Genomic DNA, 22,120 nt, shown 5'->3' with positions numbered 1-22,120 from the left:
CATGAGAAATCAACTTGGAGTGGAATAACCTATGTTAGTAAGAAAAGGTTAATCTGTAAGTGCTGTTACGAATTAACTCTGAACTGGGAATTTTAATACTATTTTGATGTGAGTTATTAAATGTTGTGTTACCTTTTAAACATTCCTTGAAAGTCAACAGTTGTGACTCGCATAATAGTATTTAGTTGTCTAGTAGCAATTATGAACTATGTGGAAGTCTTTTTAAGTTAATATAGTCGCAAACAGAGATGAAAATACTCCTTAAAGAAATTAACACTTAAATTATCGCCAGTGACTGAATACCGAAGATAAGTGAGTAATTTTTCTGATTATCTTCGAAGGTAGTCTGAGATTAGTTTGAAACATGTAAAGACATTGAGGTTTGCCGAAAACATGGCATAGTAAGTTACTTGAATTACTAATGATCTTTGGTACCCGTGGCAACAGGGTGAGCAGGATTACAGCAGCGGACGGAATTGAAACTGAAAAACCCCACACATGTATAACTACCGATATTTAAACTGTGTGTTCACAAAGAACTGATTACGTAGATGAATATATTCGGATGTAAGTGGCTTGCGATCTTCATAGGCGTGTCGATCATTATAACCAGAGGCAGTAGCGCTATATAAATATGCACTACTGATCTTACAATGCACTTATCCTAACAAGGACACCTGATATCGTAGAAGAGAGATTTGTTAGTGCCATCACCTTTTGTGACTGGCGGTTAATTCCTCGGAATGGTGTCTTCGAGCTGATGACCGCCAGTCGCACAAAACAGTTCACAGTTCCTCTGCTACAAAATTTAAATTATTTTTTTATACTGGTGGTCAACAGCTCGAAGAAACCATTCTCAAGTATTCACTATCAGCCACAATCGGTGATGGCAATAAGAAATGTCTCCTCCATCCTATTATCTTCTTTTTTTCTTCTTAAAACAACAGAATTTTATTTTTATTTCAACTTTCAATTACTGTATTTCAAAAAAGTTTTGATCTTTGCCAAATATTGCAGATGAAAGCAAGACAAAGTATGCAAACAAAATGAGAAACGAAATCGGTAGTATATATCATCTGTTTTAAAATTTAAGTTAACAGGTCTTAAATTTGCAATAAATAAGTAAATACCCTAACCGGTAGGTCGTATCACTACAAATAACAAGGCCTGAAAAGTCTTAACACAATGAAAGTTTCAAAATCCACGAGTGTTTCGGAAACTGCACGTTTTGCCGAGTGTTCTAGGAGTGCTGATATCAGAAAATAAGACTGAAATGGGCACATGACCGTCCGCACTGGACGTTGTCGCAGTTGCAGAGTGTTGCATGGTCTGATGAATCCCGATACCTTCTTCATCATGCCGAAGGGAAAGTGCAAATCCGTCTTCCAGTGTAAAAGCTCCTTGACATCTGTACTGCGGGTTGGAGGTAAGCTGACGGTGACCCCATTATGCTCTATGGAACATTCGTAATGGGTATACGTGGGTCTAACGGAGCTCGTGGTAGGATCATGACGGCCATGTACATCCCTCTCATGACAATCATGTTTCCCGACGCCAGTGGCCTTTTTCAACAAGATAAATGGCCATGCCACAAGGCTAGGATTCTGATGGAATGGTTAGAGGAACACAGTGGAGAGTTGCCCCCAAAATCACCAGATCTGCACTCGATCGACCACATCTGGGATATGTTCGAACGTGGCGTCAGGGCTCATCGTCCCTCTCCCCATAATTTACGGTAATTAGGTAATTTGTGCGTGCATATGTGGTGCCAGCTCCCTCCGGCGACCTACCACGGCCTCATTGTTTCTAAGCCACGACGTTTCGCCACTGTTATCCATGCCAAAGGTTTACATACCTGCCATTAGGTAAGTGGTCATAATGTTCTAGCTTGTCAGTGTATATCAGCCTATAATAGACAACTGAGCACTCTCATTATGAGGTTGCGTATGGGAGCAGAATGAGTTCCACTTTCGAATTAAAATCTTACCAGCATATAATGAGTCAATGAAGTTGAAGGAATGGTCGGAAGAGTTCAAGCTATTTGGATGAAAGGACAGCAGAATAACTCTTGGGGAATCGCGAAGCAGATAAAGGTGAATAAAAAAGATGCCATTTTCTCATCTTATCAGAAAGTGTGTGGGTTCTACTGAGAATGGCGATAATGGATACATTCTCCTTGTTTTATAAGCCACCATACCAGGTGTTACGACTCACATCACATATGAATGCTGAGTTGCAGTTAGCTACTCGCACTGTGATCACACATTTTGACAGGCTAAGGCCACACCATTGTCATTTGACACCATCCTCAGCTGTAAATTCTGTAGAAACTTCAAGAGCTGAACACAACATTTCCCAACGAATTTCTACTTTTTTCACCCCTCAGGTATGACCCGTGTTCCATGCAACGCTATGGATTATTATCAAGACCTGCTTTCTCAGACTTCATCTCGCTGAAATTGTCGTATTGTTTTGGCAGTGAACCTAATATCCTTGTCCAGAATCCCTAAATTTATTATTTATGGGTAGTGACCACAGAGATTCCAGCTGATAGAGTCATTCGCTCTGTTTCTTTTTAGCATTATTATCTACTGTATTAACTGTTATCTTTCTTATCTCTCACGACTATCCCATTCTTCCTGGTATAATACACGGCCCAAGAGAAAAGTTGCTGTGTCCTAACACGTTTCCTCTGAGCCCCATCGTGTGAACCTGTCCGTTTCCTAAGAACTCCTGATTCACTCTTCTGTTGGAAATTAGGAATCCCAAGTAAATCCTCGGTGCTTTGTCTTTCGACACACAGCTGCCAACTGAACAGTCTGTTACGTCCTTCAGAAGCATTGAAAAAAATATAGCAGTATTCCTTCAGTTTCTGTACTTCATGGTTCTCAATTGTTTTTTTTTCTAAGTTCGTCGCTAATTTGATTTGTACTACACATCTTCCTTTGGTTTACTCCGAATGCACCGTTAGTGCTCATTAGACTGTTCATTCCATTCAGTTGATCCTGTAACCGTTGCTCACTCATACTGAGGGTAGCAACGTCTCCAGCGAATCTTATACTTCGTATGACTACGACCTGAATATTAGTCCCACTTTTGAAACCTTTTTATGTTTCCGTCATTGCCTCTTTGACGTATAGATTGAGCAGCAGGTGTGAAAGTCTCCCCTGGTCTTCAGTACTGTGGATCTCCCCGTTGTTCAGCCGTGTTTTCTCAAGAAGGGGAGAGACTGGGGTATCAGGAGTGCTGAATTTATTCTCTTTTGGATTCTGAGAAAGGCAGCGTCATTGCGTTTGCACCCATCTCTGTACAGCACGGAGAGTTTTGTTTGCCAATTGTTCTAAAGCATCATTTAGTCTTTTCAGTCAACGTAAACAAGACTTTCGGAGAAAACAAAAGCACATCTCAGAAAATCAAGAGGGTAGGTGGTTAGCTACAAGAGAGAGGAGAAAGATGGAAGGAGTATATAGAGGGTCTGTACAAGGGAAACACACCTAAGGAACAGAAGAAAATCGAAGCATTAGAGACATAGTACTATAGAAGAATAATGAAAATTAATTGGGATAATCTACAGGGAAATATCGCTAATATGCAATATGCATAACAAACAAGAGGAAACAATTGAGCTGCTCTGAGTGGCCACGTGGTTAGAGGCGCCATGTCACGGATTGCGCGGCCTCTCCCGCCAGAGGTTCGAATCCTCCATCAGGCTTGGGTGTGTGTTGTTCTTAGCATAAGTTAGTTTAAGTAGTGTGTAAGGTTAGGGACCGATGACCTCAGCTGTTTGGTCCATTAGGAATTCACACACGTGAATATTTTGAACATATGAAATAACTGCACTGGACGACCAAGGAAGAAGTGCTCGGATGAAAAAAGGCGTTAGACAGGGATTTAACCTCCGTCCTTACTGTTAAGTCTACAAACAGATGAAAAGATATCAGCGATAAGATCTGCTGCTGACATTGCGATTCTGAGTCAAAGTCAACAAGAATTACAGGATGTGTTGAACGGAATGAACAGTCTAATGAGTACGGAATGTAGACAGAGAGAAAACCAAAGAAAGACGAAAGTAATGTGAAGTAATGGAAAAGAGAACAGTGAAAAACTGAAATTAGAATTATGGATCACTTAGCATATGAAGATAAGAAATTTGTTCCTAGGTATCAAAATAACCCATTATGGACAAAGTAAGGACGATATAAAATGCGAGCTGTTACCGGCAAAAAGGGCTTTCCTGGCCAAGAGAAGCCTACTAGTATCAAACATAGGACTTAATTTGACGAAGAAAGATCTGAAAGCGTACGCTTGGAGCACAGCATTGTATGGCAGTGAACATGGATTGTGGGAAAACCGGAAAAGAATCGAAGCATTAGAGATTTCGTGCTACAGAAGAATATTGAAAATTCTGTGGACTGAGAAGGTAAGGAATGAGGAAAGGAATATTTAGGAAACACTGGCAAGATGGAGGGACAGAATGATAGGGCATCTAAGGAGACACGAGGGAATAATTTCCAAGGTACTAGAGGACAAGAACTGTAAAGGGTAAAAACTGTAGACGAGAACAGGGAGTGGAATACATCCAACAAATAATTGAGGACGTAGGCTGGAACTGCTACTCTGAAACGAAATGGTTTGGCACAGAAGAGGAATTCGTGGCGGACCGCATCAAATCAGTTACAACACTGATGATTCAGAATAAATAAATAAATAAAAAATGAACTGTCTTAAGTGAGTGAATTATCCGCTAAGGGTATACCAAGTGGCTATTCGCAGAACGATGTTGACCAACTGTCTGGAAGAACCTGCTGTAGGAACTCCTGATACGTTTCATCAATTTCGACGTTATTCCATTTTACTGTGCACGTTGGAATTCATTATAAATAACATGTTGTGTTGGCAGAAGAGCCAACACCGTGTTACTAGGGTAGGCCGAAATGCACGCGTTTCAGCTCACGCAGGCTGGCATGAGGAGGGAAGAACTATTCTGACGTGAGGTCTGGAACATGACAAGGAATTAGAATTCAGAAAGCGGACGTAATTAGTTTTATACTTAACTTTAATCCATTAATGATGAACGTCGCTCTTGACGGTACATTATTCACAATATCAATATCAATAGTAAGTGAATATGGCGCCTTGCTACGTCGTAGCAAGTGACGTAGCTGAAGGCTATGCTAACTATCGTCTCTGCAAATGAGAGCGTATGTAGACAGTGAACCATCGCTAGCAAAGTCGGCTGTACAACTGGGGAGTGCTAGGGAGTCTCTCTAGACTAGACCCGCCGTGTTGCGGCGCTCGGTCTGCAACCACTGATAGTGGCGACACGCGGGTCCTACGTACACTACGGACCGCGGCCGGTTTAAAGGCTACCACCTAGCAAGTGTGGTATCTGGCGGTGACACCACATAACCAGCTTCAAAATCTGATGTAGTATACCTGTATCTGCGACATGGGTTATAGAAAGAGAAGATGAAGTTGATGAAGATGAGATGGGAGATATGAACGAGAAGAATTTTAAAGAGCACTGAAACACTTAAGTGGTAACAAGATCTGTGCAGTAGTCGATAATCCCTCAGAGTTGCTGAGATCCTTGAGACAACTAGTCATGAGAAAATTATTCCACCAAATGTACATGACACATGAGACAGGTGAAATATCCGCAAACTTTAGGAAATATATAATAATTAGCTACCAGAGAGGTGGCTGCTGACAGGTGTGAATACTGCGAAACAGTCAGCTCAATAAGTCTTGGTGGCAAAGAACTGAAACTCATTACTTACGTAAGAACGGAAAAGGATGAAAGCCAACCAAGAGAAAGACGAAACTGTAGGATAAATGTAGGAAAGCTAAGGCTATATTGACCCTACGACCTATTCTAGAAGATATGTTGAAGGAACGCTACCCAACGTTTATTGCATTTGTAGATTTAGAGAAAGCTGTTGACAATGTTAACTACATTACACTCTTTGAAACTGTGAAGAAATTGGCGATAAAATACAGGGATCGAAAAGTTATATACAACTTGTACAAAAACCATCTGAAGCTGTAAGATTAGAAGGACATGAAACTGAAACCGTTGTGGAGCAGAGAACGTGATACGTTTGTAATCTTCTCTCTATGTTATTAACTCAGTACATTGAGCATTCCGTGAAGGAAACCAAGGGAGAAGAGTGAATATTTTTGCGGTTTGCCGACGCTTTAAGTCTGTCGGTGACTGTAGAAATTGAAAGAAGAGTTTCACGAACTGGATTATGTCTTGAAAAGGGATTATAAGATCATAAAGAAGTAGAGCCAGAGTTATGAAGTGTAATAGGCAGTAAATCAGATAATGTCGAGGGCAGTAGATTAGGAAACATGAAAAAATAGGAGACGAGTTTGCGTATTTGGGAATTAAATTAACTGATGATGACGTAGAGAACATAGAAAATGCAGACTGGAAATAACAGGAAAAACATTTCCTCTGGTAAACATTCCGGGATGTAAGGTCGTGGTCCATGAAACTCTTCAGCTCCTAACGTTTCGTCCAGAGCTGCAGAATTGCTAGACAGTTTTATCCGTGACGAGATTACGATCGATAGTTAAGTTTTACCTCTGACAAAGATCATCTCAGCATATCACGTGTAACTCTGGTCACGCACACTTTCTACGATATATAAGTCGCTCTCAGACGTCCGACCCGTCAGTCGGCAAGACTCACCGGAGGAGAAACACCCCTCTGAAGATGTCCAGCGCAGCTCTGGACGAAACGTTAGGAGCTCAAGAGTTTCATGGACCACGACTTTACATCCCGGAAGGTTTACCAGAAGATATGTCATCCGGTCGTGAAAGCCTTCATACGAGGAAAAACATTTCCGAGGAAAAGGAATTTTTAATAATCTAGTACTCCTACGACTGGCCTTTTTGGACATGTCCATTCCTATGCAACTGCAGTCACAGCTGAGCTATGTATTACCGTAGTATCTATAGCTTCAGAGAACATCAAGCACGTCTGTTGATTCCTTAGGAGGTTAGTGTTCCACTTCTTTACTCTTTTATTCTTACTGACTAGTCTCTTGAACATCGGCCTGCTCTTTATTTATAGTACGAGTAAATCGTGATCTCTTTCTTGGGTTTATAAATTCGCAAAAATGAGAATAAATATATTTTGGTGATCGATGCAGTAACGCTTTCTGCCATCTTTCTTCTTGACGACCACCACGAAGTGAACCAAGAATATCCTGATTTTTTAAATATGTTGCTTGCTGCATTTGTTCTTCATTCTCAATAATTCTGGATATTATCGAAGACTGGTTTGGTCAGACCTCCGTAAATACGCTCATGTATATTATGCAGCTTTTCATGGGAACTGGGGATCCAGATATCTCCTTGTCCCACTGTGATGATTGTGAAATGCGCCTTGTGTTCTTACGTGCCTAACATTTGGCTCTGGACTAAAACTTTGTAGTTCAATTGTGCATCTTAAGTGTTCGCTATAACTTGTCTCATTAACAACGACGGGATAAGAGCTTCTTTAGCGCTAGACATTCGGCAAGAATAGTCATTGAAACTTGAAACTTCCTGTCAGATTAAAACTGTCTCAAGGACCGAGACTCGAACTAGGGACGTTTGCCTTTCGCAGGCAAATGCTCTACCATCTGAGCTATCCATTCACGACTCACGGGCCGTCTTCGCAGCTGTACTTCCGCCAGAGTTCGAGTCTTGGTCCGGCACGCGGTTTTAATCTGCCAGGAAGTTTCATATCAGCGCACCCTCCGCTGTAGAGTGAAAGTTTCATTCTGGAAGCTTCCCCCGGCTGTGGCAAGCCATGTCTCCACAATATCCTTTATTCCAGGAGTACTAGTTCTACAGAAACGCAGGAGAGTTTCTGTGAAGTTTGGAAGGTGGGAGACGAGGTACTGACGGAAGTACAGCTGTGAAGACAGGCCTGAGTTGTGGTTTGGTCGCTCAGACGGTAGAGCACTAGCAGTTGTTGCGTGAACTTGTGAAAATAGTTTCTTCAGTCTGATGGTCAAATCTTCCACCATCTGTGGTTGCTTGTGATGTCTGAAAGAAGTCCAATAGCATTGTGGGGGGTTCTGGTAAAATTTAAGTTCGAAGTGTTGTATTCACCCTTGATAGGTACTCTCATAACACGTCTTCGACGCGGCTGGATAAATATTTCATTGGCAGTTTTCATTACAACAGCAGTGGAGTCTCTGAGCATTTTCTCCTTTAGCTGGCGATGATAAGCATCCACGATGAAAGAAAACGGTAGCGCAGACCCAAGTGACGAGACATATTGATTGATGGTGATGATATCGTTGTGATTTCTTGACGCCTTAGGAACAGTGTGTCGTCGGGGATTTTTACCTCTGACGGCCACAGTCGCATCGTTTAGTTCGTCTGATTTCGTAATCTCGGAGACATGTTGGAGAGTGACGTTGATCAGAGTACGGCGTTGAGGTTAACACAGCAGGTCTGATCTACTCATTTGCAGTTGCCCGGAGCGCATGGAATACCCAGCTATTTTACATCTAGTAGCGCGTCGTCGAACAGTACTCTTCTTTGCTTGCAGTAGTTTACCCCATACCTAGGTCGGTCACAATTGTCCTCCGTTCTCCAAGCGTCCGCTTCTCTGCGCTGCGGCAGGATTAGCGTCGTTGCAAACCTTGGATTTTGTGTGAAGGTTACGGAATATGTCCTAGGTTTTATACCGCATTGCTCCACCTTTTTGAGATCTGTGCAAAAGATCGGCGAACTTAATCTTCAGCAAGCTGTGCTATTGTTTCCCGCCTGGATTCCTCATTCATTGGTGCTACTTCCGGCTACTTGGGATCAATGTGAATAGGCGTCATAAACCCGCCTACATATTTGACAATTTGCGGTATTAGTGGTGCGGACTCTGATGGCCTTCTAGAAATGTCATCGGTACGATAATCGGAAGTCTGAGGAACGTTTTTCGGCGGGGTTGCTTCTCGTCTACTGCCTCTATGAATTGGCACCAATTATTAAGATTCTCAGCTGTGGTGCTGTCTTTCAAAACAAGAATATTGCAGATTTACTGTGATAATCCCCTTATTAGGTGTGAAATTTTCTCTTTCTCCATTATATTTGGTTTCATTGTGTGACACAGAGCAAAATCACTCCGTATCTAGAAGTGTGTCATCTCTTCCTTTCGTCAGGCTCTGCTCTACACATGTTCCTTAGAGTTGAGGACCTGCTGCTTGGTTGTGCGTTTTTTCCAAAGGTTTTCTTTTCAAATTTCTGCCAGAAACTTTTCCAGCTCTTCACCTTTTCCGTGTTCTGAAATAATTAATGTGTTTTTCCATCAAAGTAAAATTAGACTTTGGCATAACATTTGTTACCACGCAGTTCCGGTATTTGCTCTCCCTCTCATAACAAAACGTTTAACGTATGTTGACAAGAGATTCGAAGACTGTTAATCAATGTCGCGCAGTCGTGGCTGGTACTGACCGGCATCTTGACAGGACTAGAAAGTTATGTAAAGTTCGTGGACGGCCTCACTGGTGGCGCGCTGTGTAGAAAAGCGCCGTCCGTCGCCCGCATCAATGAGATGGGTCAGTGTTCATTGGCACAGTAGGCGTTCACATCGGCGTTCTCTGCCAACTTGACACGCGAATGGTCTATCGATCGTAAGCCTATCAGGGGTCAGTGATCGAACGACCTCTCCTGCTAACTGTCGTTGACGTGTATCATGATCTGTTTTTTGGCCCGGTTTACCACTATTTGTCTCTCTAGTGAGAGTAGTCTCGTAAGATGTTGTAAAAGAACTCGAGTCACCACTAGTTCCATGCATCGGCGTCAGGACTGTACACAATCATCGTGCCCAGAATAATCAGTTGCCGTGCGTGGTTTCCACGCGGTCTTGGGCGTCCTGTCATGGGTCGCGCGGCTCCTCCCCCCCCCCCTCCCCTCCCCGGCGCAGGTTCTAATCCTCCCTCGAGCATGGGTGTGTGTTGTCCTCAGCGTAATTTAGGTTAAGTTAGGGTAATTAGTGTGTAAGCCTAGGGACCGATGACCTCAGCAGTTTGGTCTCATAGTCCTTACCACATTTCAAATAATTAGTTTGACACAACCAATCCACCACTCTAGTGTCGCGGGTTATGGTCCTATACGGTTGACGCATCAGTGGCAGTCGAGCTCGATGGCGAGTTTACTGTCAGTGGAAGTCAGATGAGCAGGGTTAAGCTTTCAGGGGGTTTAGCTTCACCACATCTGCTGGCGACGGTGGACAAACGCCGGTATGCAAACGATTTGGTCAAAAAAGGCAATTGGTCACAGCTCTGAATCTCGCAACGTGGGTGTAAGGAGACGAGACATGTATCCTATAAATGCAACTAGGAGAATGGCTTGTATATTGGGTGAATCTGGGAAGATCGTTTAGATGGTCCTCAGTACCCACCAGTTTAAGGCCACAAAAAAGAGCTCCTAGCTTCGTACACGGAGAACGTCGCGGTAGCTGGTCGTTTGGCACTAGGACGATATTAAAGTCGCTGACAAGAAAGATCTCGTCACTCCTGCCCTGAAAAAGAGCAACCATTTCTTTCGTAAGGTATCTCATGTGGTGCTGGCTGTGTGTAGAACAGGACGGAGCATGGAAATTGATAAGTCACACCACTGTGAGCCATTGTGAAGGTAGAACACGTCATCGGCCTGTAATCCCACTTTGAGGATTACTGTGACGCTGTTGCTGATGAGTGAAATGTGGAGCGTAAATGCAATGTAGCAATATGAATGGTCGCCATCAGCGACTAAGATGCGAAGGTGACCCGTTAGCTCTGGCGCAACCACCGCTGGCTCTTATTGCAATCGTCGTCCCTGAGATGCACGGGGGGGGGGGGGGGGGGGGGGGCGCATCCTCATACGTTTTATCTTCGGCTGTCGACACGTCAGCTGCTTCAGTATCGTCCGCCCATGATGTATGGGAGGGCTATGATTGTGGTGAGGTATCGTCCATGACGACATGTAACAAAATCCGAGTTGACTCTGACAGGGTACGAGCTGCAGACGTCATCTCACGGGGAGTGGAGTTGGCGTGGAGTGAAACGCACCCTTCGTGTTTATGTCGTAGCTTACACAATGCTGCCGCCCGGTGTGGCCGTGCGGTCTAGGCGCTTCAGTCTGGAACCGCGTGACCGCTCCGGTCGCAGGTTCGAATCCTGCTTCGGGCATGGATGTGTGTGATGTCCTTAGGTTAGTTAGGTTTAAGGAGTTCTAAGTTCTAGGGGACTAATGACCACAGATGTTAAGTCCCATAGTGCTCAGAGCCATTTGAACCATTTTACACAATGCTCTTGACTATTCTAATATGCTTGATTACTCTGATTTTAGTGAAACATATTATAAATTTTTTTCCACGTCAGTGATCAACGGATCGATGTATTTATTTCCTAAGGATTAATGAAATGAGTAGAATGTTCCTTTGCAGCAAACAGAAAGGACAAAATAAAAGTTATCGTCATAGAACAGAAGCTATGTGGGAATATTTTAACGGAAAATTTTAGCTGACTTACAGTTTTACATTATTTTATCAAAAGGCAAATATATTTTCCCTAGACGGGATCGTACATGGCCTGTTATCAAAGTGAGTGTGAAATACCGTAGCTAAAAATTAGACATGAGATCATATGATGTATTAAATAATCTTAACAAATGTTTCTTTAATGCTGGTTCGTAAGAGTTTTTATAAATGGCATTGCCAATATATTAAATAGTAACTTGGAATAGAATAAAGTTTTCCGAAGAAGAGAAGAGACTTCGTGAAATAGCCGGCCGGTGTGGCCGTGCGGTTAAAGGCGCTTCAGTCTGGAACCGCGTGACCGCTACGGTCGCAGGTTCGAATCCTGCTTCGGGCATGGATGTGTGTCATGTCCTTAGGTTAGTTAGGTTTAAGTAGTTCTAAGTTCTAGGGGACTGATGACCACAGAAGTTAAGTCCCATAGTGCTCAGCGCCATTTGAACCATTTGAACTTCGTGAAACATACAAAAGGCCGTTGACCAGGATAAAGAGCTTCATATATTTAATTTACGTTTAAAAACTGCGTTCTCCATGGTTCTTTGAGGTTATTATCTAGATTGGAAGCCGTAATTTACTTTGATCACCGATTCAGAGCCGAATTAAAATTGAATCATCTGCGTGGCGCGTAGGGTAAGTAGCGGAGAAGGTAATACTTTAAAATGACGACGGATGACTGGCTGAAGTCTTTACTTACGTTTCAGGGGGAGACTTTTGATCTATGTGTACAGCGTGCAAAATATTGTTTGAGCTTCGAAAAGAAAACTGAGAATTCATGTGTCGCGTGAAAGGTGAACGAAACGTACTTCGAATTACGTCGAGAGTGCGATTTAAATTTTTGAGGGCGCTTCCGTCGCATATAGGGCGTAGCTGCTCCCGTTATCACGCATTCGGACGGTGTCAGGGCACCGTACGGCTAAGAGGATGATGTTTGGTTTGTGGGGCGCTCACTTGCGTGGTTATCAGCGCCCTTACAATTATCCAATCTTTGCTCAGTCCAATTTCGCCACTTTCCTGGATGATGAGGAAATGATGAGGACAACACGAACACCCAGTCATCTCGAGGCAGGCGAAAATCCCTGACCCCACCGGGAATCGAACCCGGGACCCCGTGCTCGGGAAGCGAGAACGCTACCGCGAGACCACGAGCGGCGGACAAACCGTACGGCTAAGACACAATAGAATCAGATACTGAGTTCAGATACATCAAACTGGTTCTTCGGTAACCGGGTACACCAACTGTGAAAAAGAGTGTTAAGTTATTCAGAGGCTTTTCTACGGGAGTAAATTTTCTCTGACATCGCAGACAATGCATTCTTTACTGATGGTGGCCTTCTTAGGAATTTTGCTGTGCGATAGACGTCTGCTACTACAGAAAGAGAACCTCATCTATTTTGATTGTTCAATGTGTGAAATGGGGTCCAGAATTCTCTTGAAAGAATTTGGCAATTACAAATGTGTAATGGTGTTGTAAGACGTTCCAGAGGGTTTGTTAGATCCGTTGTTTACCACGAGAGCAAGTGTGTCGCTGGCCAGTAGACATGTTTCTGTGCAGCGCCTCGACCGGTTCCAGGCGCTTCAGTCCGGAACCGCGCTGTTGCTACAGTCGTGGGTTCGAATAGTGCATCGGGCATGGATGTGTGTGATGTCCTTAGGTTAGTTAGGTTTAAGTAGTTCTAAGTTCTAGGGGACTGATGACCTCAGATGTTAAGTTCCATAGTGTTCAGAGCCATTTGAACCATTTGTGCAGCGCCTCTTAGTATACGCCCTGGACGCCACACTGCTGGGGATTGCCGCAGCTGGGGTCGACGCGTTCCTGAAGACGCCCGTACTGGCCATCACCTGAGTCAAATGTCGTTTACTGGTTCTTGCCGGCTGCTCAGTTTCCACACATTAACGTATCTGCGGTATTCGCTCTCCGCAGCATCGACTTTGTCCCCTACCTCCTAGTGGCTTCAATGGCGAGTAGGTGTGGCAGGTATGACGAAGATTTCTTTCACTGTTAGCTTCTTTCACCCAGTCCGTGTTAGACAGAAGGGAGATTTGATGACTTATATAAGCGATTTCAGTATCTCCTCAGCAATTGGTTTTTGCTTTTAAACGAGCTCTAGCTTGCATTTCAAGTGATACACTTTGCCTTTCCTGTGGTCTCACAGCCTGAGGCAATATTTTATCAGTTACTTAAATCAGAAGGATTTTTCACAAATACTGTATGCAGTGACGCGTGTCCGACTCAAGAATGTTTTTCTATGAATTTATACGTCAATTTTCGACTTCAGTCCCCTACGTCACGGCCAGCCACGGCTTGATAACTTCGTGCGGGCCGAGTGTGCGGGCCACAGGTGGACCGAGGATCCACCTGTATCGCCATTCCTCGTTCCTTCCCGGAAGTAGTCGGTACAGTGAGCCATTTCATTTGTATTACAATGTGGGATTTTTTAGTCTGCACGACTTTCTTCATTTCGAAAGATTCGTGGTGTCAGCGTTATTTACCCATCGCTATCCGTTCGTGGTATGAAGAAGTTCACAGGTCCAGTGTATGTTTGCACAAAAAGAGGCCGTCTAGCGATCTATCGTCTCAAGCCTTTAAGAATTAGTGGCAGTGACAGAAGAGAGGGATGAGAATTCTCAATGTACATTACGCCTACTGCAAAGTTGCTAGCAAACGATATTACAATACCATGCCGAGAGACTTTTAAAATTTAGTTGACACTAAAAGAGTAAAGAAATAGGACGATCGACGGATGGGATTCACTGTTCACCACATCAGGAAGCACTGTGCGCTAAATTTGCTGGTATGTGGGGCGTTAAGGTACTAGTGGAGTGGACAGTAAAATTTCTGGTGTCGCACGTATTATTCCACTGTCAGTAGCAACAGTTTTCGATGGAATTGAAGGAGCCTCGCCGAGTGGCCGCGCGGTTTGAGGCTCCTTGTCAAGGACTGCGCAGCCCCTCCCGTCGGAGGTTCGAGTCCTACCTCTGACATGAGTGTGTGTGTGTTGTTCTTAGCATAAGTTAGTTTAAGTAGTGTCTGAGTCTAGGGACCTATGACCTCAGCAGTTTGGTCCATTGAGAATTCACACTCATTTAATAAAAAAATGAAAGAAATGTAGGAGACTTCATATAACACTGCAAAGCACGTTAGTTAAGTCAAGGGGCAAGCTTGGAACGAACTGTACGTCTAAACTTCGTTTTCGTTGAATTTACGACGCAAAAAAAAGTGCACGAATGAAAATTAGAACATCCGGAATGGACTGTAGATCTCGCATTTTTAGTGAACTTTACTGCCCACTGCTCAAAGTAAGACAATGAAAGGTGTGAAAAAACTTCTCTCTGATTTGCTGCGGATGCATTTAAAAAGAGGATCGCTCTGTAGAAGGAACACATTTTGACAAAGACAGCCCAGTTCCCTACGCTTACTGCGGTTAAAAATAGTCGCGAGGTTTGAAGAATTCATTGTGGGCTTTCAAGAATTACAAAGATAGTTTCCTAAACGTTTTGAGGACGCTGTCAGTCTTACATCCGTTTTGCAACTGTTTTCGAGACTGCTTGCTGTTTCAGTTCAAAGAGCACCTGTGTGCGTACAGGTGTAACAGATTTACCAGCAAAGGAATTCCGTTTTAATGGCAAATCCGTTTACGTTATAACTGTCCAGCGCGTTTACGTTACTTTCCTCAGGTAGAGTTTCCTCGTTCCACAATGTGGTTTCAAAAGTCCAACTGTATTTTGTTCGGTATATTGTCTAGGGAGTGGGATACCTCAGAGGTCATTGCTCAAAGCGTCACGTAAAGCTGCACCCCTTCAGTTGGTCATACAACACAGTCACTACACAGTAGTGTGGTGCGGCGAGTAGATTTGGCATCTTTTGGAAAGATGTAAAATTTCGAATGCAGCGATAGGCCAAGGCAGATATAATCCGCATTGGAAGCTGTACTTAAGACCATAGGCGTACAGAGACGTTTTCTGTTATCTTCTTTTTTTTTTTTTGTACCATGATTTCAGCCCACTCATTCAGGTTAGCGTGAACATGAATCAAAATTTTTGTTTTATCGTACTCGGTAATCAAGCAGTGCCGTTTTCTCTAAATCTTCATGATGAGTATATTATGGACAAGCCCGTCTTCCGAGGTTTCAAGAGCCTCATTTACTGGTGTTACATGTTTGAATGGTTTATTTCAGAAACCACGCTAACGCCAAAACGAAAAAAAATGATTTAATGACACCACATTTGTCTTTGATGGTAACATTTCAGTGCAGAAAGCAGTCAAATATCTCGAACTTTTGTTGCTTAGCATGACGTTTAATTTAGCGTTTGCATCAGAAACCAGTCAAACGACTCCGTTTGCCTGCATGGTAGTAAACTGTGGAGACACTTTATGTTTCTTTTATCAGTTGGTACTCGCTTTCTGAATCTACAATAGTCAGATAGTCAAACGTTTTCACTGTCGTCACTGATCAGTTAGCCTGAGCTTTTCTGTTTCTCAGTGGTCATAGGTTTGCAATAACAGTAAGCCTGTATCAAAGGGAGATGTCTGCAAGTTCAGAAGACGAACCTCAACACAAAGGGAAACAAGGAGCAGTATACGATGACTCGTACAAACGTAATCGTATTCGGAATTCTAGGGTGAAAGGACAAGGATATGTTTCTTACTCTGGCTAAGAAGCACCTACGAAAAAGAAACCCAGCAGCATCATTTGTAGGAGCAATGCAAATTGTTATTTAAACATTAACCGGGACGTCATTAATGAAACATGGAGATATTTTCACTCTCTTGAAAATAAAAACTGTCAATATATCTATATTCAGACTTTGATTGAGGATAATGAAGATAAGCGTAGACGGGGAAAACAGGGTCCAGACAAAAGGTCAGGCAAAGAAAGTGGTATGTATATTGAAGGCAGCTTTAAAAGGAATCACTTTTACTGACATAATATAAAGATTGGCGGTGTACTGGAACATGTTTCCAAGAATGTAAATGTGTTTATGGAAATCCATGGTATATCAAGTAACAGATTAGGGAGAATTTGCCAATTATTACTTCAAAATGCTACCCCTAAAGACAGGAGGGGTCAAAGCAGGAGTGGCAAAGCTCTTCCTGGCAAAATTTGTGTACGTATCGACTATCATATAGAAATATTTGAAGTTAAAGAGACCCATTATGGTGGGCCACACAAAAAGTATTAGGTTCTCGTTTAAATGTTACAAGAGTTCATGAGATGTTCATTAATGACAATCCTGACTTAAAAGAGGCTGTCAAGTGCCATTTGTTAGTATTCTTATTTTCATGAAAACTTTGGGTACTCGTTCGGTCGACCACAGGCTGATGTATGCAGTCAATGAGAAAGCATAAACGCAAAATTGAAGGATATATCCTTGAATGATAATGCTAAAAGGACGGCAACTGCAGAACTCATTGTTCCCCTGAAGAGGGCCAAAAGTTTTGTAGCAGTATGAAAGAAACGTCTCAAAATGATGACGAAGAAACCGCCCTTTGTGTTTTGTTTATATGCAGAACTTGCCGCTCCCGAATATTCCTGTTCAGGAAATTTTTTACGTGCGGCAGTTATGCGTTAACGTTTTAGGTATCCATGACTTGGAAAACAACAAGTCCAAAATATACCTTTATCGTGAGGGCGAAGGTAACAAGCCTCCAGATGAGGTGTGCAGTTTTTTATTGAATTACACAGAGGCTGAAATATCCAATACAGTAAAGAGACTGACTCTTTTTAGTGACGGTAGATCTGGACAGAAGGAGAACCTCATAGTTTTTAGGTTTTGATGAACCTCTGTGACAAAGGGCGATTTGGCAGTATCGCCCACAACTTTCCTGTTCGTGGTCAGTCATACTCACCATTTGACAGAGACTGTGGGGCTATAAAGAGTATCGTGTAAAAATTTGATCAAATTTAAACACCAGAGCAATATATGAAGCATATACTGAAAGCCAGTAAACACATCGTTTTACTGAACACAATGTTTCCTTCCTAGATATCAAAAGTTTCCAAACATGGTGGCCTCATGCATACAAAAAGCTTACAAGCTCAGACGAAACTTCTGGTAGAGATGTTCCCAAATACCAAAAGGAGAATTTCTAAATATACATATTCTAACAATTTTATGACAACAGCAATACACCTGGAAAAGTGACAGTAAAGCCAGATATTCTTGGAATCATTCAGTCAACTTTCACACTGCTGAAAACAGAGCCTACTCCTGACTTACCCACCAATTTGTCCTACCCTTCAGGATATCAGTTTATTAATAATATAATTATTAGGCGAATTACACAAAAATTACTGTTAGCTGTAACTATTTTCTTTCATTAAATTGTTTACCTAAAATATTGTAGTGCAGTCTGAAATAATATATTTTTTGGCCATTCTCCATTCGTGTTTAGGTCTGAGTCCCAAATTCCTTCGTTATTGTTTTAGGTTCCTATCAATATCCAGAAGCTGCGAGACCTAAATACCCTAAGACATTACCTGATACGGTATGAAACATTTTACGACAGCATTTTACAATGGCCTTCTACCGAGGCAGAATGTGCTGTGGAATTTTTTTATGAGAATTGAGTAGCTCCTATCGTGATGATTGAAGTAGTTGATTATTTCATCTGTCTATTAATAACGTAGTCTCAATAGCATTAAAATTCTGTCCTTTTCGAAATATAGGACTTTTATTTGTAAATCCTAAAAATATGGAGGATTATGCCGCAAAACTACGTTTGCTCTACTCGTTTACTACAGAAACCAATTAAGTAAAATTCTTATTCATTCCATTGACAGCAATGTTAAATAACCCAAAACATTTTTTCCTTCACACAATGATTTGCAATATATACTACTTTCAGAAGAAAATACTGAAACATATGGTAGGTAGTTTCCTGTGTTTTTCCAAAATGGACAAAGTTGGTGCTTGACTGGTTTCTGAAATAAACGATTCGTTTGACGAACACTCAAACACAGATCGCAGCTCAACTGGCCCGATAAATCATCCGATCACGGCCACATTGAAATTTTTTTGGATCAGCGGGTAAACATAGCAGCCAAAGTCCCGAAATCTGGTGGCTCTTTGAGATCCAATTATCGTTGCCTAAACTGGATGTGTAATACCGAAAGTAACTTATGCACCTTCTTGCTCACCGAATTAAGGCCTTTATCAAGGATAGCAAAGGTATTACACGGTGCCAGCGCGATGTCTCCTAAGGTGACCAACTTATGCTTATTAACGATACATAGCAACTATGGAATACCTGACTTGGCATTGTTTCTGTAAGTAAACATTTGTCTGTATTGGGTGAACAGATTTGATGCCGTCCGCCAGGGCTTCCGCTCTTACCCCAAACATTTTCCTTGACGGTGCCGCTTCCACCTACGCCTCAATTATTTGTTGGATATATCCCAATCTCTGCCTTCCCCTACTGCTTTTACCCTTTACAGCTCCCACTCGTACCTCGGATATTAATCCTGATGTCTTAATAGATATCCTGTCATGATGTCTTCTTCTCAGTGTTCTCCGTACTTTCTTTTTCTCGTAGATTCATCATAGAACCTCCTCATTTCTTACCATACTGTTGAAGAGTCCACATAATTTTCTTTCTGTCATAATATCTAACCTAATATTCGTATGTAGCGCCACATCTCAGACGCTTCGTTTCCCACCAGTTATTGTTTCCCACAGTCCATGACACACTTCTATACAATCCTTTGCTCCAACCGCAATCCTGATAAATTTATTCCTCAATTGAAGTCGTATGTTTCGTACTAGTAGACTACATTTGGGAGGAATGTCTTCTCCGCCTACGTTAGCATTTTTTTTATCTTCCTTTCTTCAGTTGTAAAGCGTAGGTTTCATTTCCTAAGTAAGAAGATTTCTTCACTTAATCTATTTCGTACATCTACATCTACATATATGCTCCGCTAGCCACCGAGCGATGTGTGGCGGAGGACACTATCTGCGCCAAAGTCATACTTCCCTCCCTCTGTTCCACTCGCGGATCGAGCGAGGCAAAAGCGACTGTCTGAACGCCTCAGAACGAGATAATTTCCCTTATCTTTAAATTGTGATCATTGCGCGATTTGAAAGTTGGTGGTAATAATATTGAAACGCCTAGCTAAACCCGCAGGACAGGACAGGTAGTTGGCATTATGGAATCGGGCCAAAATGAGTGGCTGTCAGTCACACTCGAACATATATAACTGTACTTATTTGACCAAACATTTCAATACTAATTCTTGAAATTAGTCATCGGCTGAATACGCCACACTATCTTATGCCTTAAGGGAACCACCACTTTAATTTAAAAGGAACAGCTAAAAGCCATTAACTCAAAATTCAGAAGTCAAAAAGAATATTTAGAGGGCAGGAGGCCTCACCTTAAGTAAGTTCTATAATTTCGCTGAAGGCCCAAAAATCTAACACTTGATAAGCAACAACCTTAATTTAAAGACAGCTGGAGGCCGATGATTTAAGACTCAAGGTGAAATTAAAAAAAAAAAAACACAAGGCCAAATGCCTTACCTTCAATTAGGCTGAAGGCCCCAAACAGTCTGATGCTCGAAAGACCCCATAACTTAAAACTCAAGGTAAAATAAATTTAAAACAAGAAAGCCTTATCTTAAATTAGGCTGAAGGCCACCAATAATCTAACACTTGACAAGCAAGCCACATTAATTTTAAAACGGCTGAAGGCCCGTGACTTAACACACAACTAAAATAATTTTTATTAGGCAGAAGGCCCAAGGCTTTATCTTTAAACAATATATTAATCAAGCTGAAGGCCCAAACAATCTAACACTTGTAAAGCAAGGAACTTTAATTTTAAAGCGGCTGAAAGCCCATGACTTAAAACACCACTAAAACAATTCAACTTTAATTCAAAACCATCGATTGTGAGCCATACAAATACACACAACAGAAAATAAGAAAACGCAGTGCAGCTAACGGCGCTCAGAAGTTTCGGGGGTCGGCCAGCACTTGAAATACTAACGTTCACTTAGGTGAGACAGGCAGTCGGTCCAACCATTCTCGATTCCACGACAACCCAACCAACAGACAGTCAACGGAACCACCGACTTGTGCTCCACTCGACCGGCATACAACGGGGAGTTCAGTGCAAACGTAAAGGGCATGGAAGCCCATAACACAATATTATTGTTTGTCCTGCTCATGCTATTACACATACTATTTTTTTCAGGCTGCAAGTTTTTACGCAGAAATTATTCAATCGAATAGGAGTCACCCAGGAAAAGTAAATTTAAATTAATTTTCAAACTTGCTTTGGGATATTACCGTTCTTCTCAACTTATGATGGATTTTTTATGATGTTATTGATTGTCGAATATACGTATTGCGAGGACAGAGTCAAAATGTCTAGCGCCTTGAAGTGGAGACACGACGCCCGAGGGTGAACACTACATATTACTCTTACTACTAGTTTTGTGCAATCACATATATGCCGCAACACAAGTTATTACAATGACATCTGATACAATTTACAAATCTTACTTTAAAACCTACTTACTACCTCAATAACTCGCCTCTGATCGGCTGAAGAGTTCAGTAAGTAAATCCCAGGAAGATAAATGTAAGCATTTAAGAGCAAGGTGCTTGCCCAAAAATATTAAAACGTGTATAATTTTATTATATTTTTGTAGAATAGGAGCATAAAATCATTTGCTAGGTATTAGGAATTCAATTTAATACAGATATAGACATAATGAGGTTTTTATTACAGAAGGCTTGGAATGATATCCCTAAACACGTTATTATTTAGTATAGAAAAACTGGAATCCTATGTTACCTCAGCACCAAATGACAGGGACGATAGATCTCGCTATCAGAGCGGAAATTTAACACAGATTTCATTTCTCAACGTCTTTAGCCAAGCATTTCGCAGACATCAAAAACTACTCCTCCCTCAACTTGTGTAATATTAATGATAGAGAATGTTCGTCAGAAGATGAGCTGCCGGCCGGAGTGGCCGTGCGGTTCTAGGCGCTACAGTCTGGAACCGGGCGACCGCTACGGTCGCAGGTTCGAATCCTGCCTCGGGCATGTATGTGTGTGATGACCTTAGGTTAGTTAGGTTTAACTAGTTCTAAGTTCTAGGGGACTAATGACCTCAGCAGTTGAGTCCCATAGTGCTCAGAGCCATTTTTTTTTTATTGTTGCTTCCTTCTCCTGTATCAGATTTCACCTCAGAAGACGCCAAGTCCAGTTGTGGTGAAGACATTGCAGGGGCTTTATATACTCCGTCTTCTAGGTAGACCATGTACACTCAATGCTTTCCTACTATACAGTTTAACCAATGCTTATCCACACACTTATAACTACATACGTGTACAATGAAAGCACAGGACACTGTTCATACAGACCCTCTCGTCTACTAACTGTTGATAAGATAGAAACTCAGGAATTAAACATAATACTTTATAACACAATAATTCTTCCGGGCACTTCATCGCATCATGTTGTAATTAACTTAAATAGACTGTTTTATAATTTAACGTGGCCTGTTACTCAAAATAATTTTACTGAAATCGACTCTGACAGGTAAAGCCTACTAACTTACATTAAGCAAAACAAAAAATACGAAAATACCAA

The sequence above is a fragment of the Schistocerca cancellata genome, chromosome 2 (assembly GCF_023864275.1).
Source record: "Schistocerca cancellata isolate TAMUIC-IGC-003103 chromosome 2, iqSchCanc2.1, whole genome shotgun sequence".
Classification (NCBI taxonomy): domain Eukaryota; kingdom Metazoa; phylum Arthropoda; class Insecta; order Orthoptera; family Acrididae; genus Schistocerca; species Schistocerca cancellata.
This window is presented reverse-complemented; position numbering follows the sequence as displayed.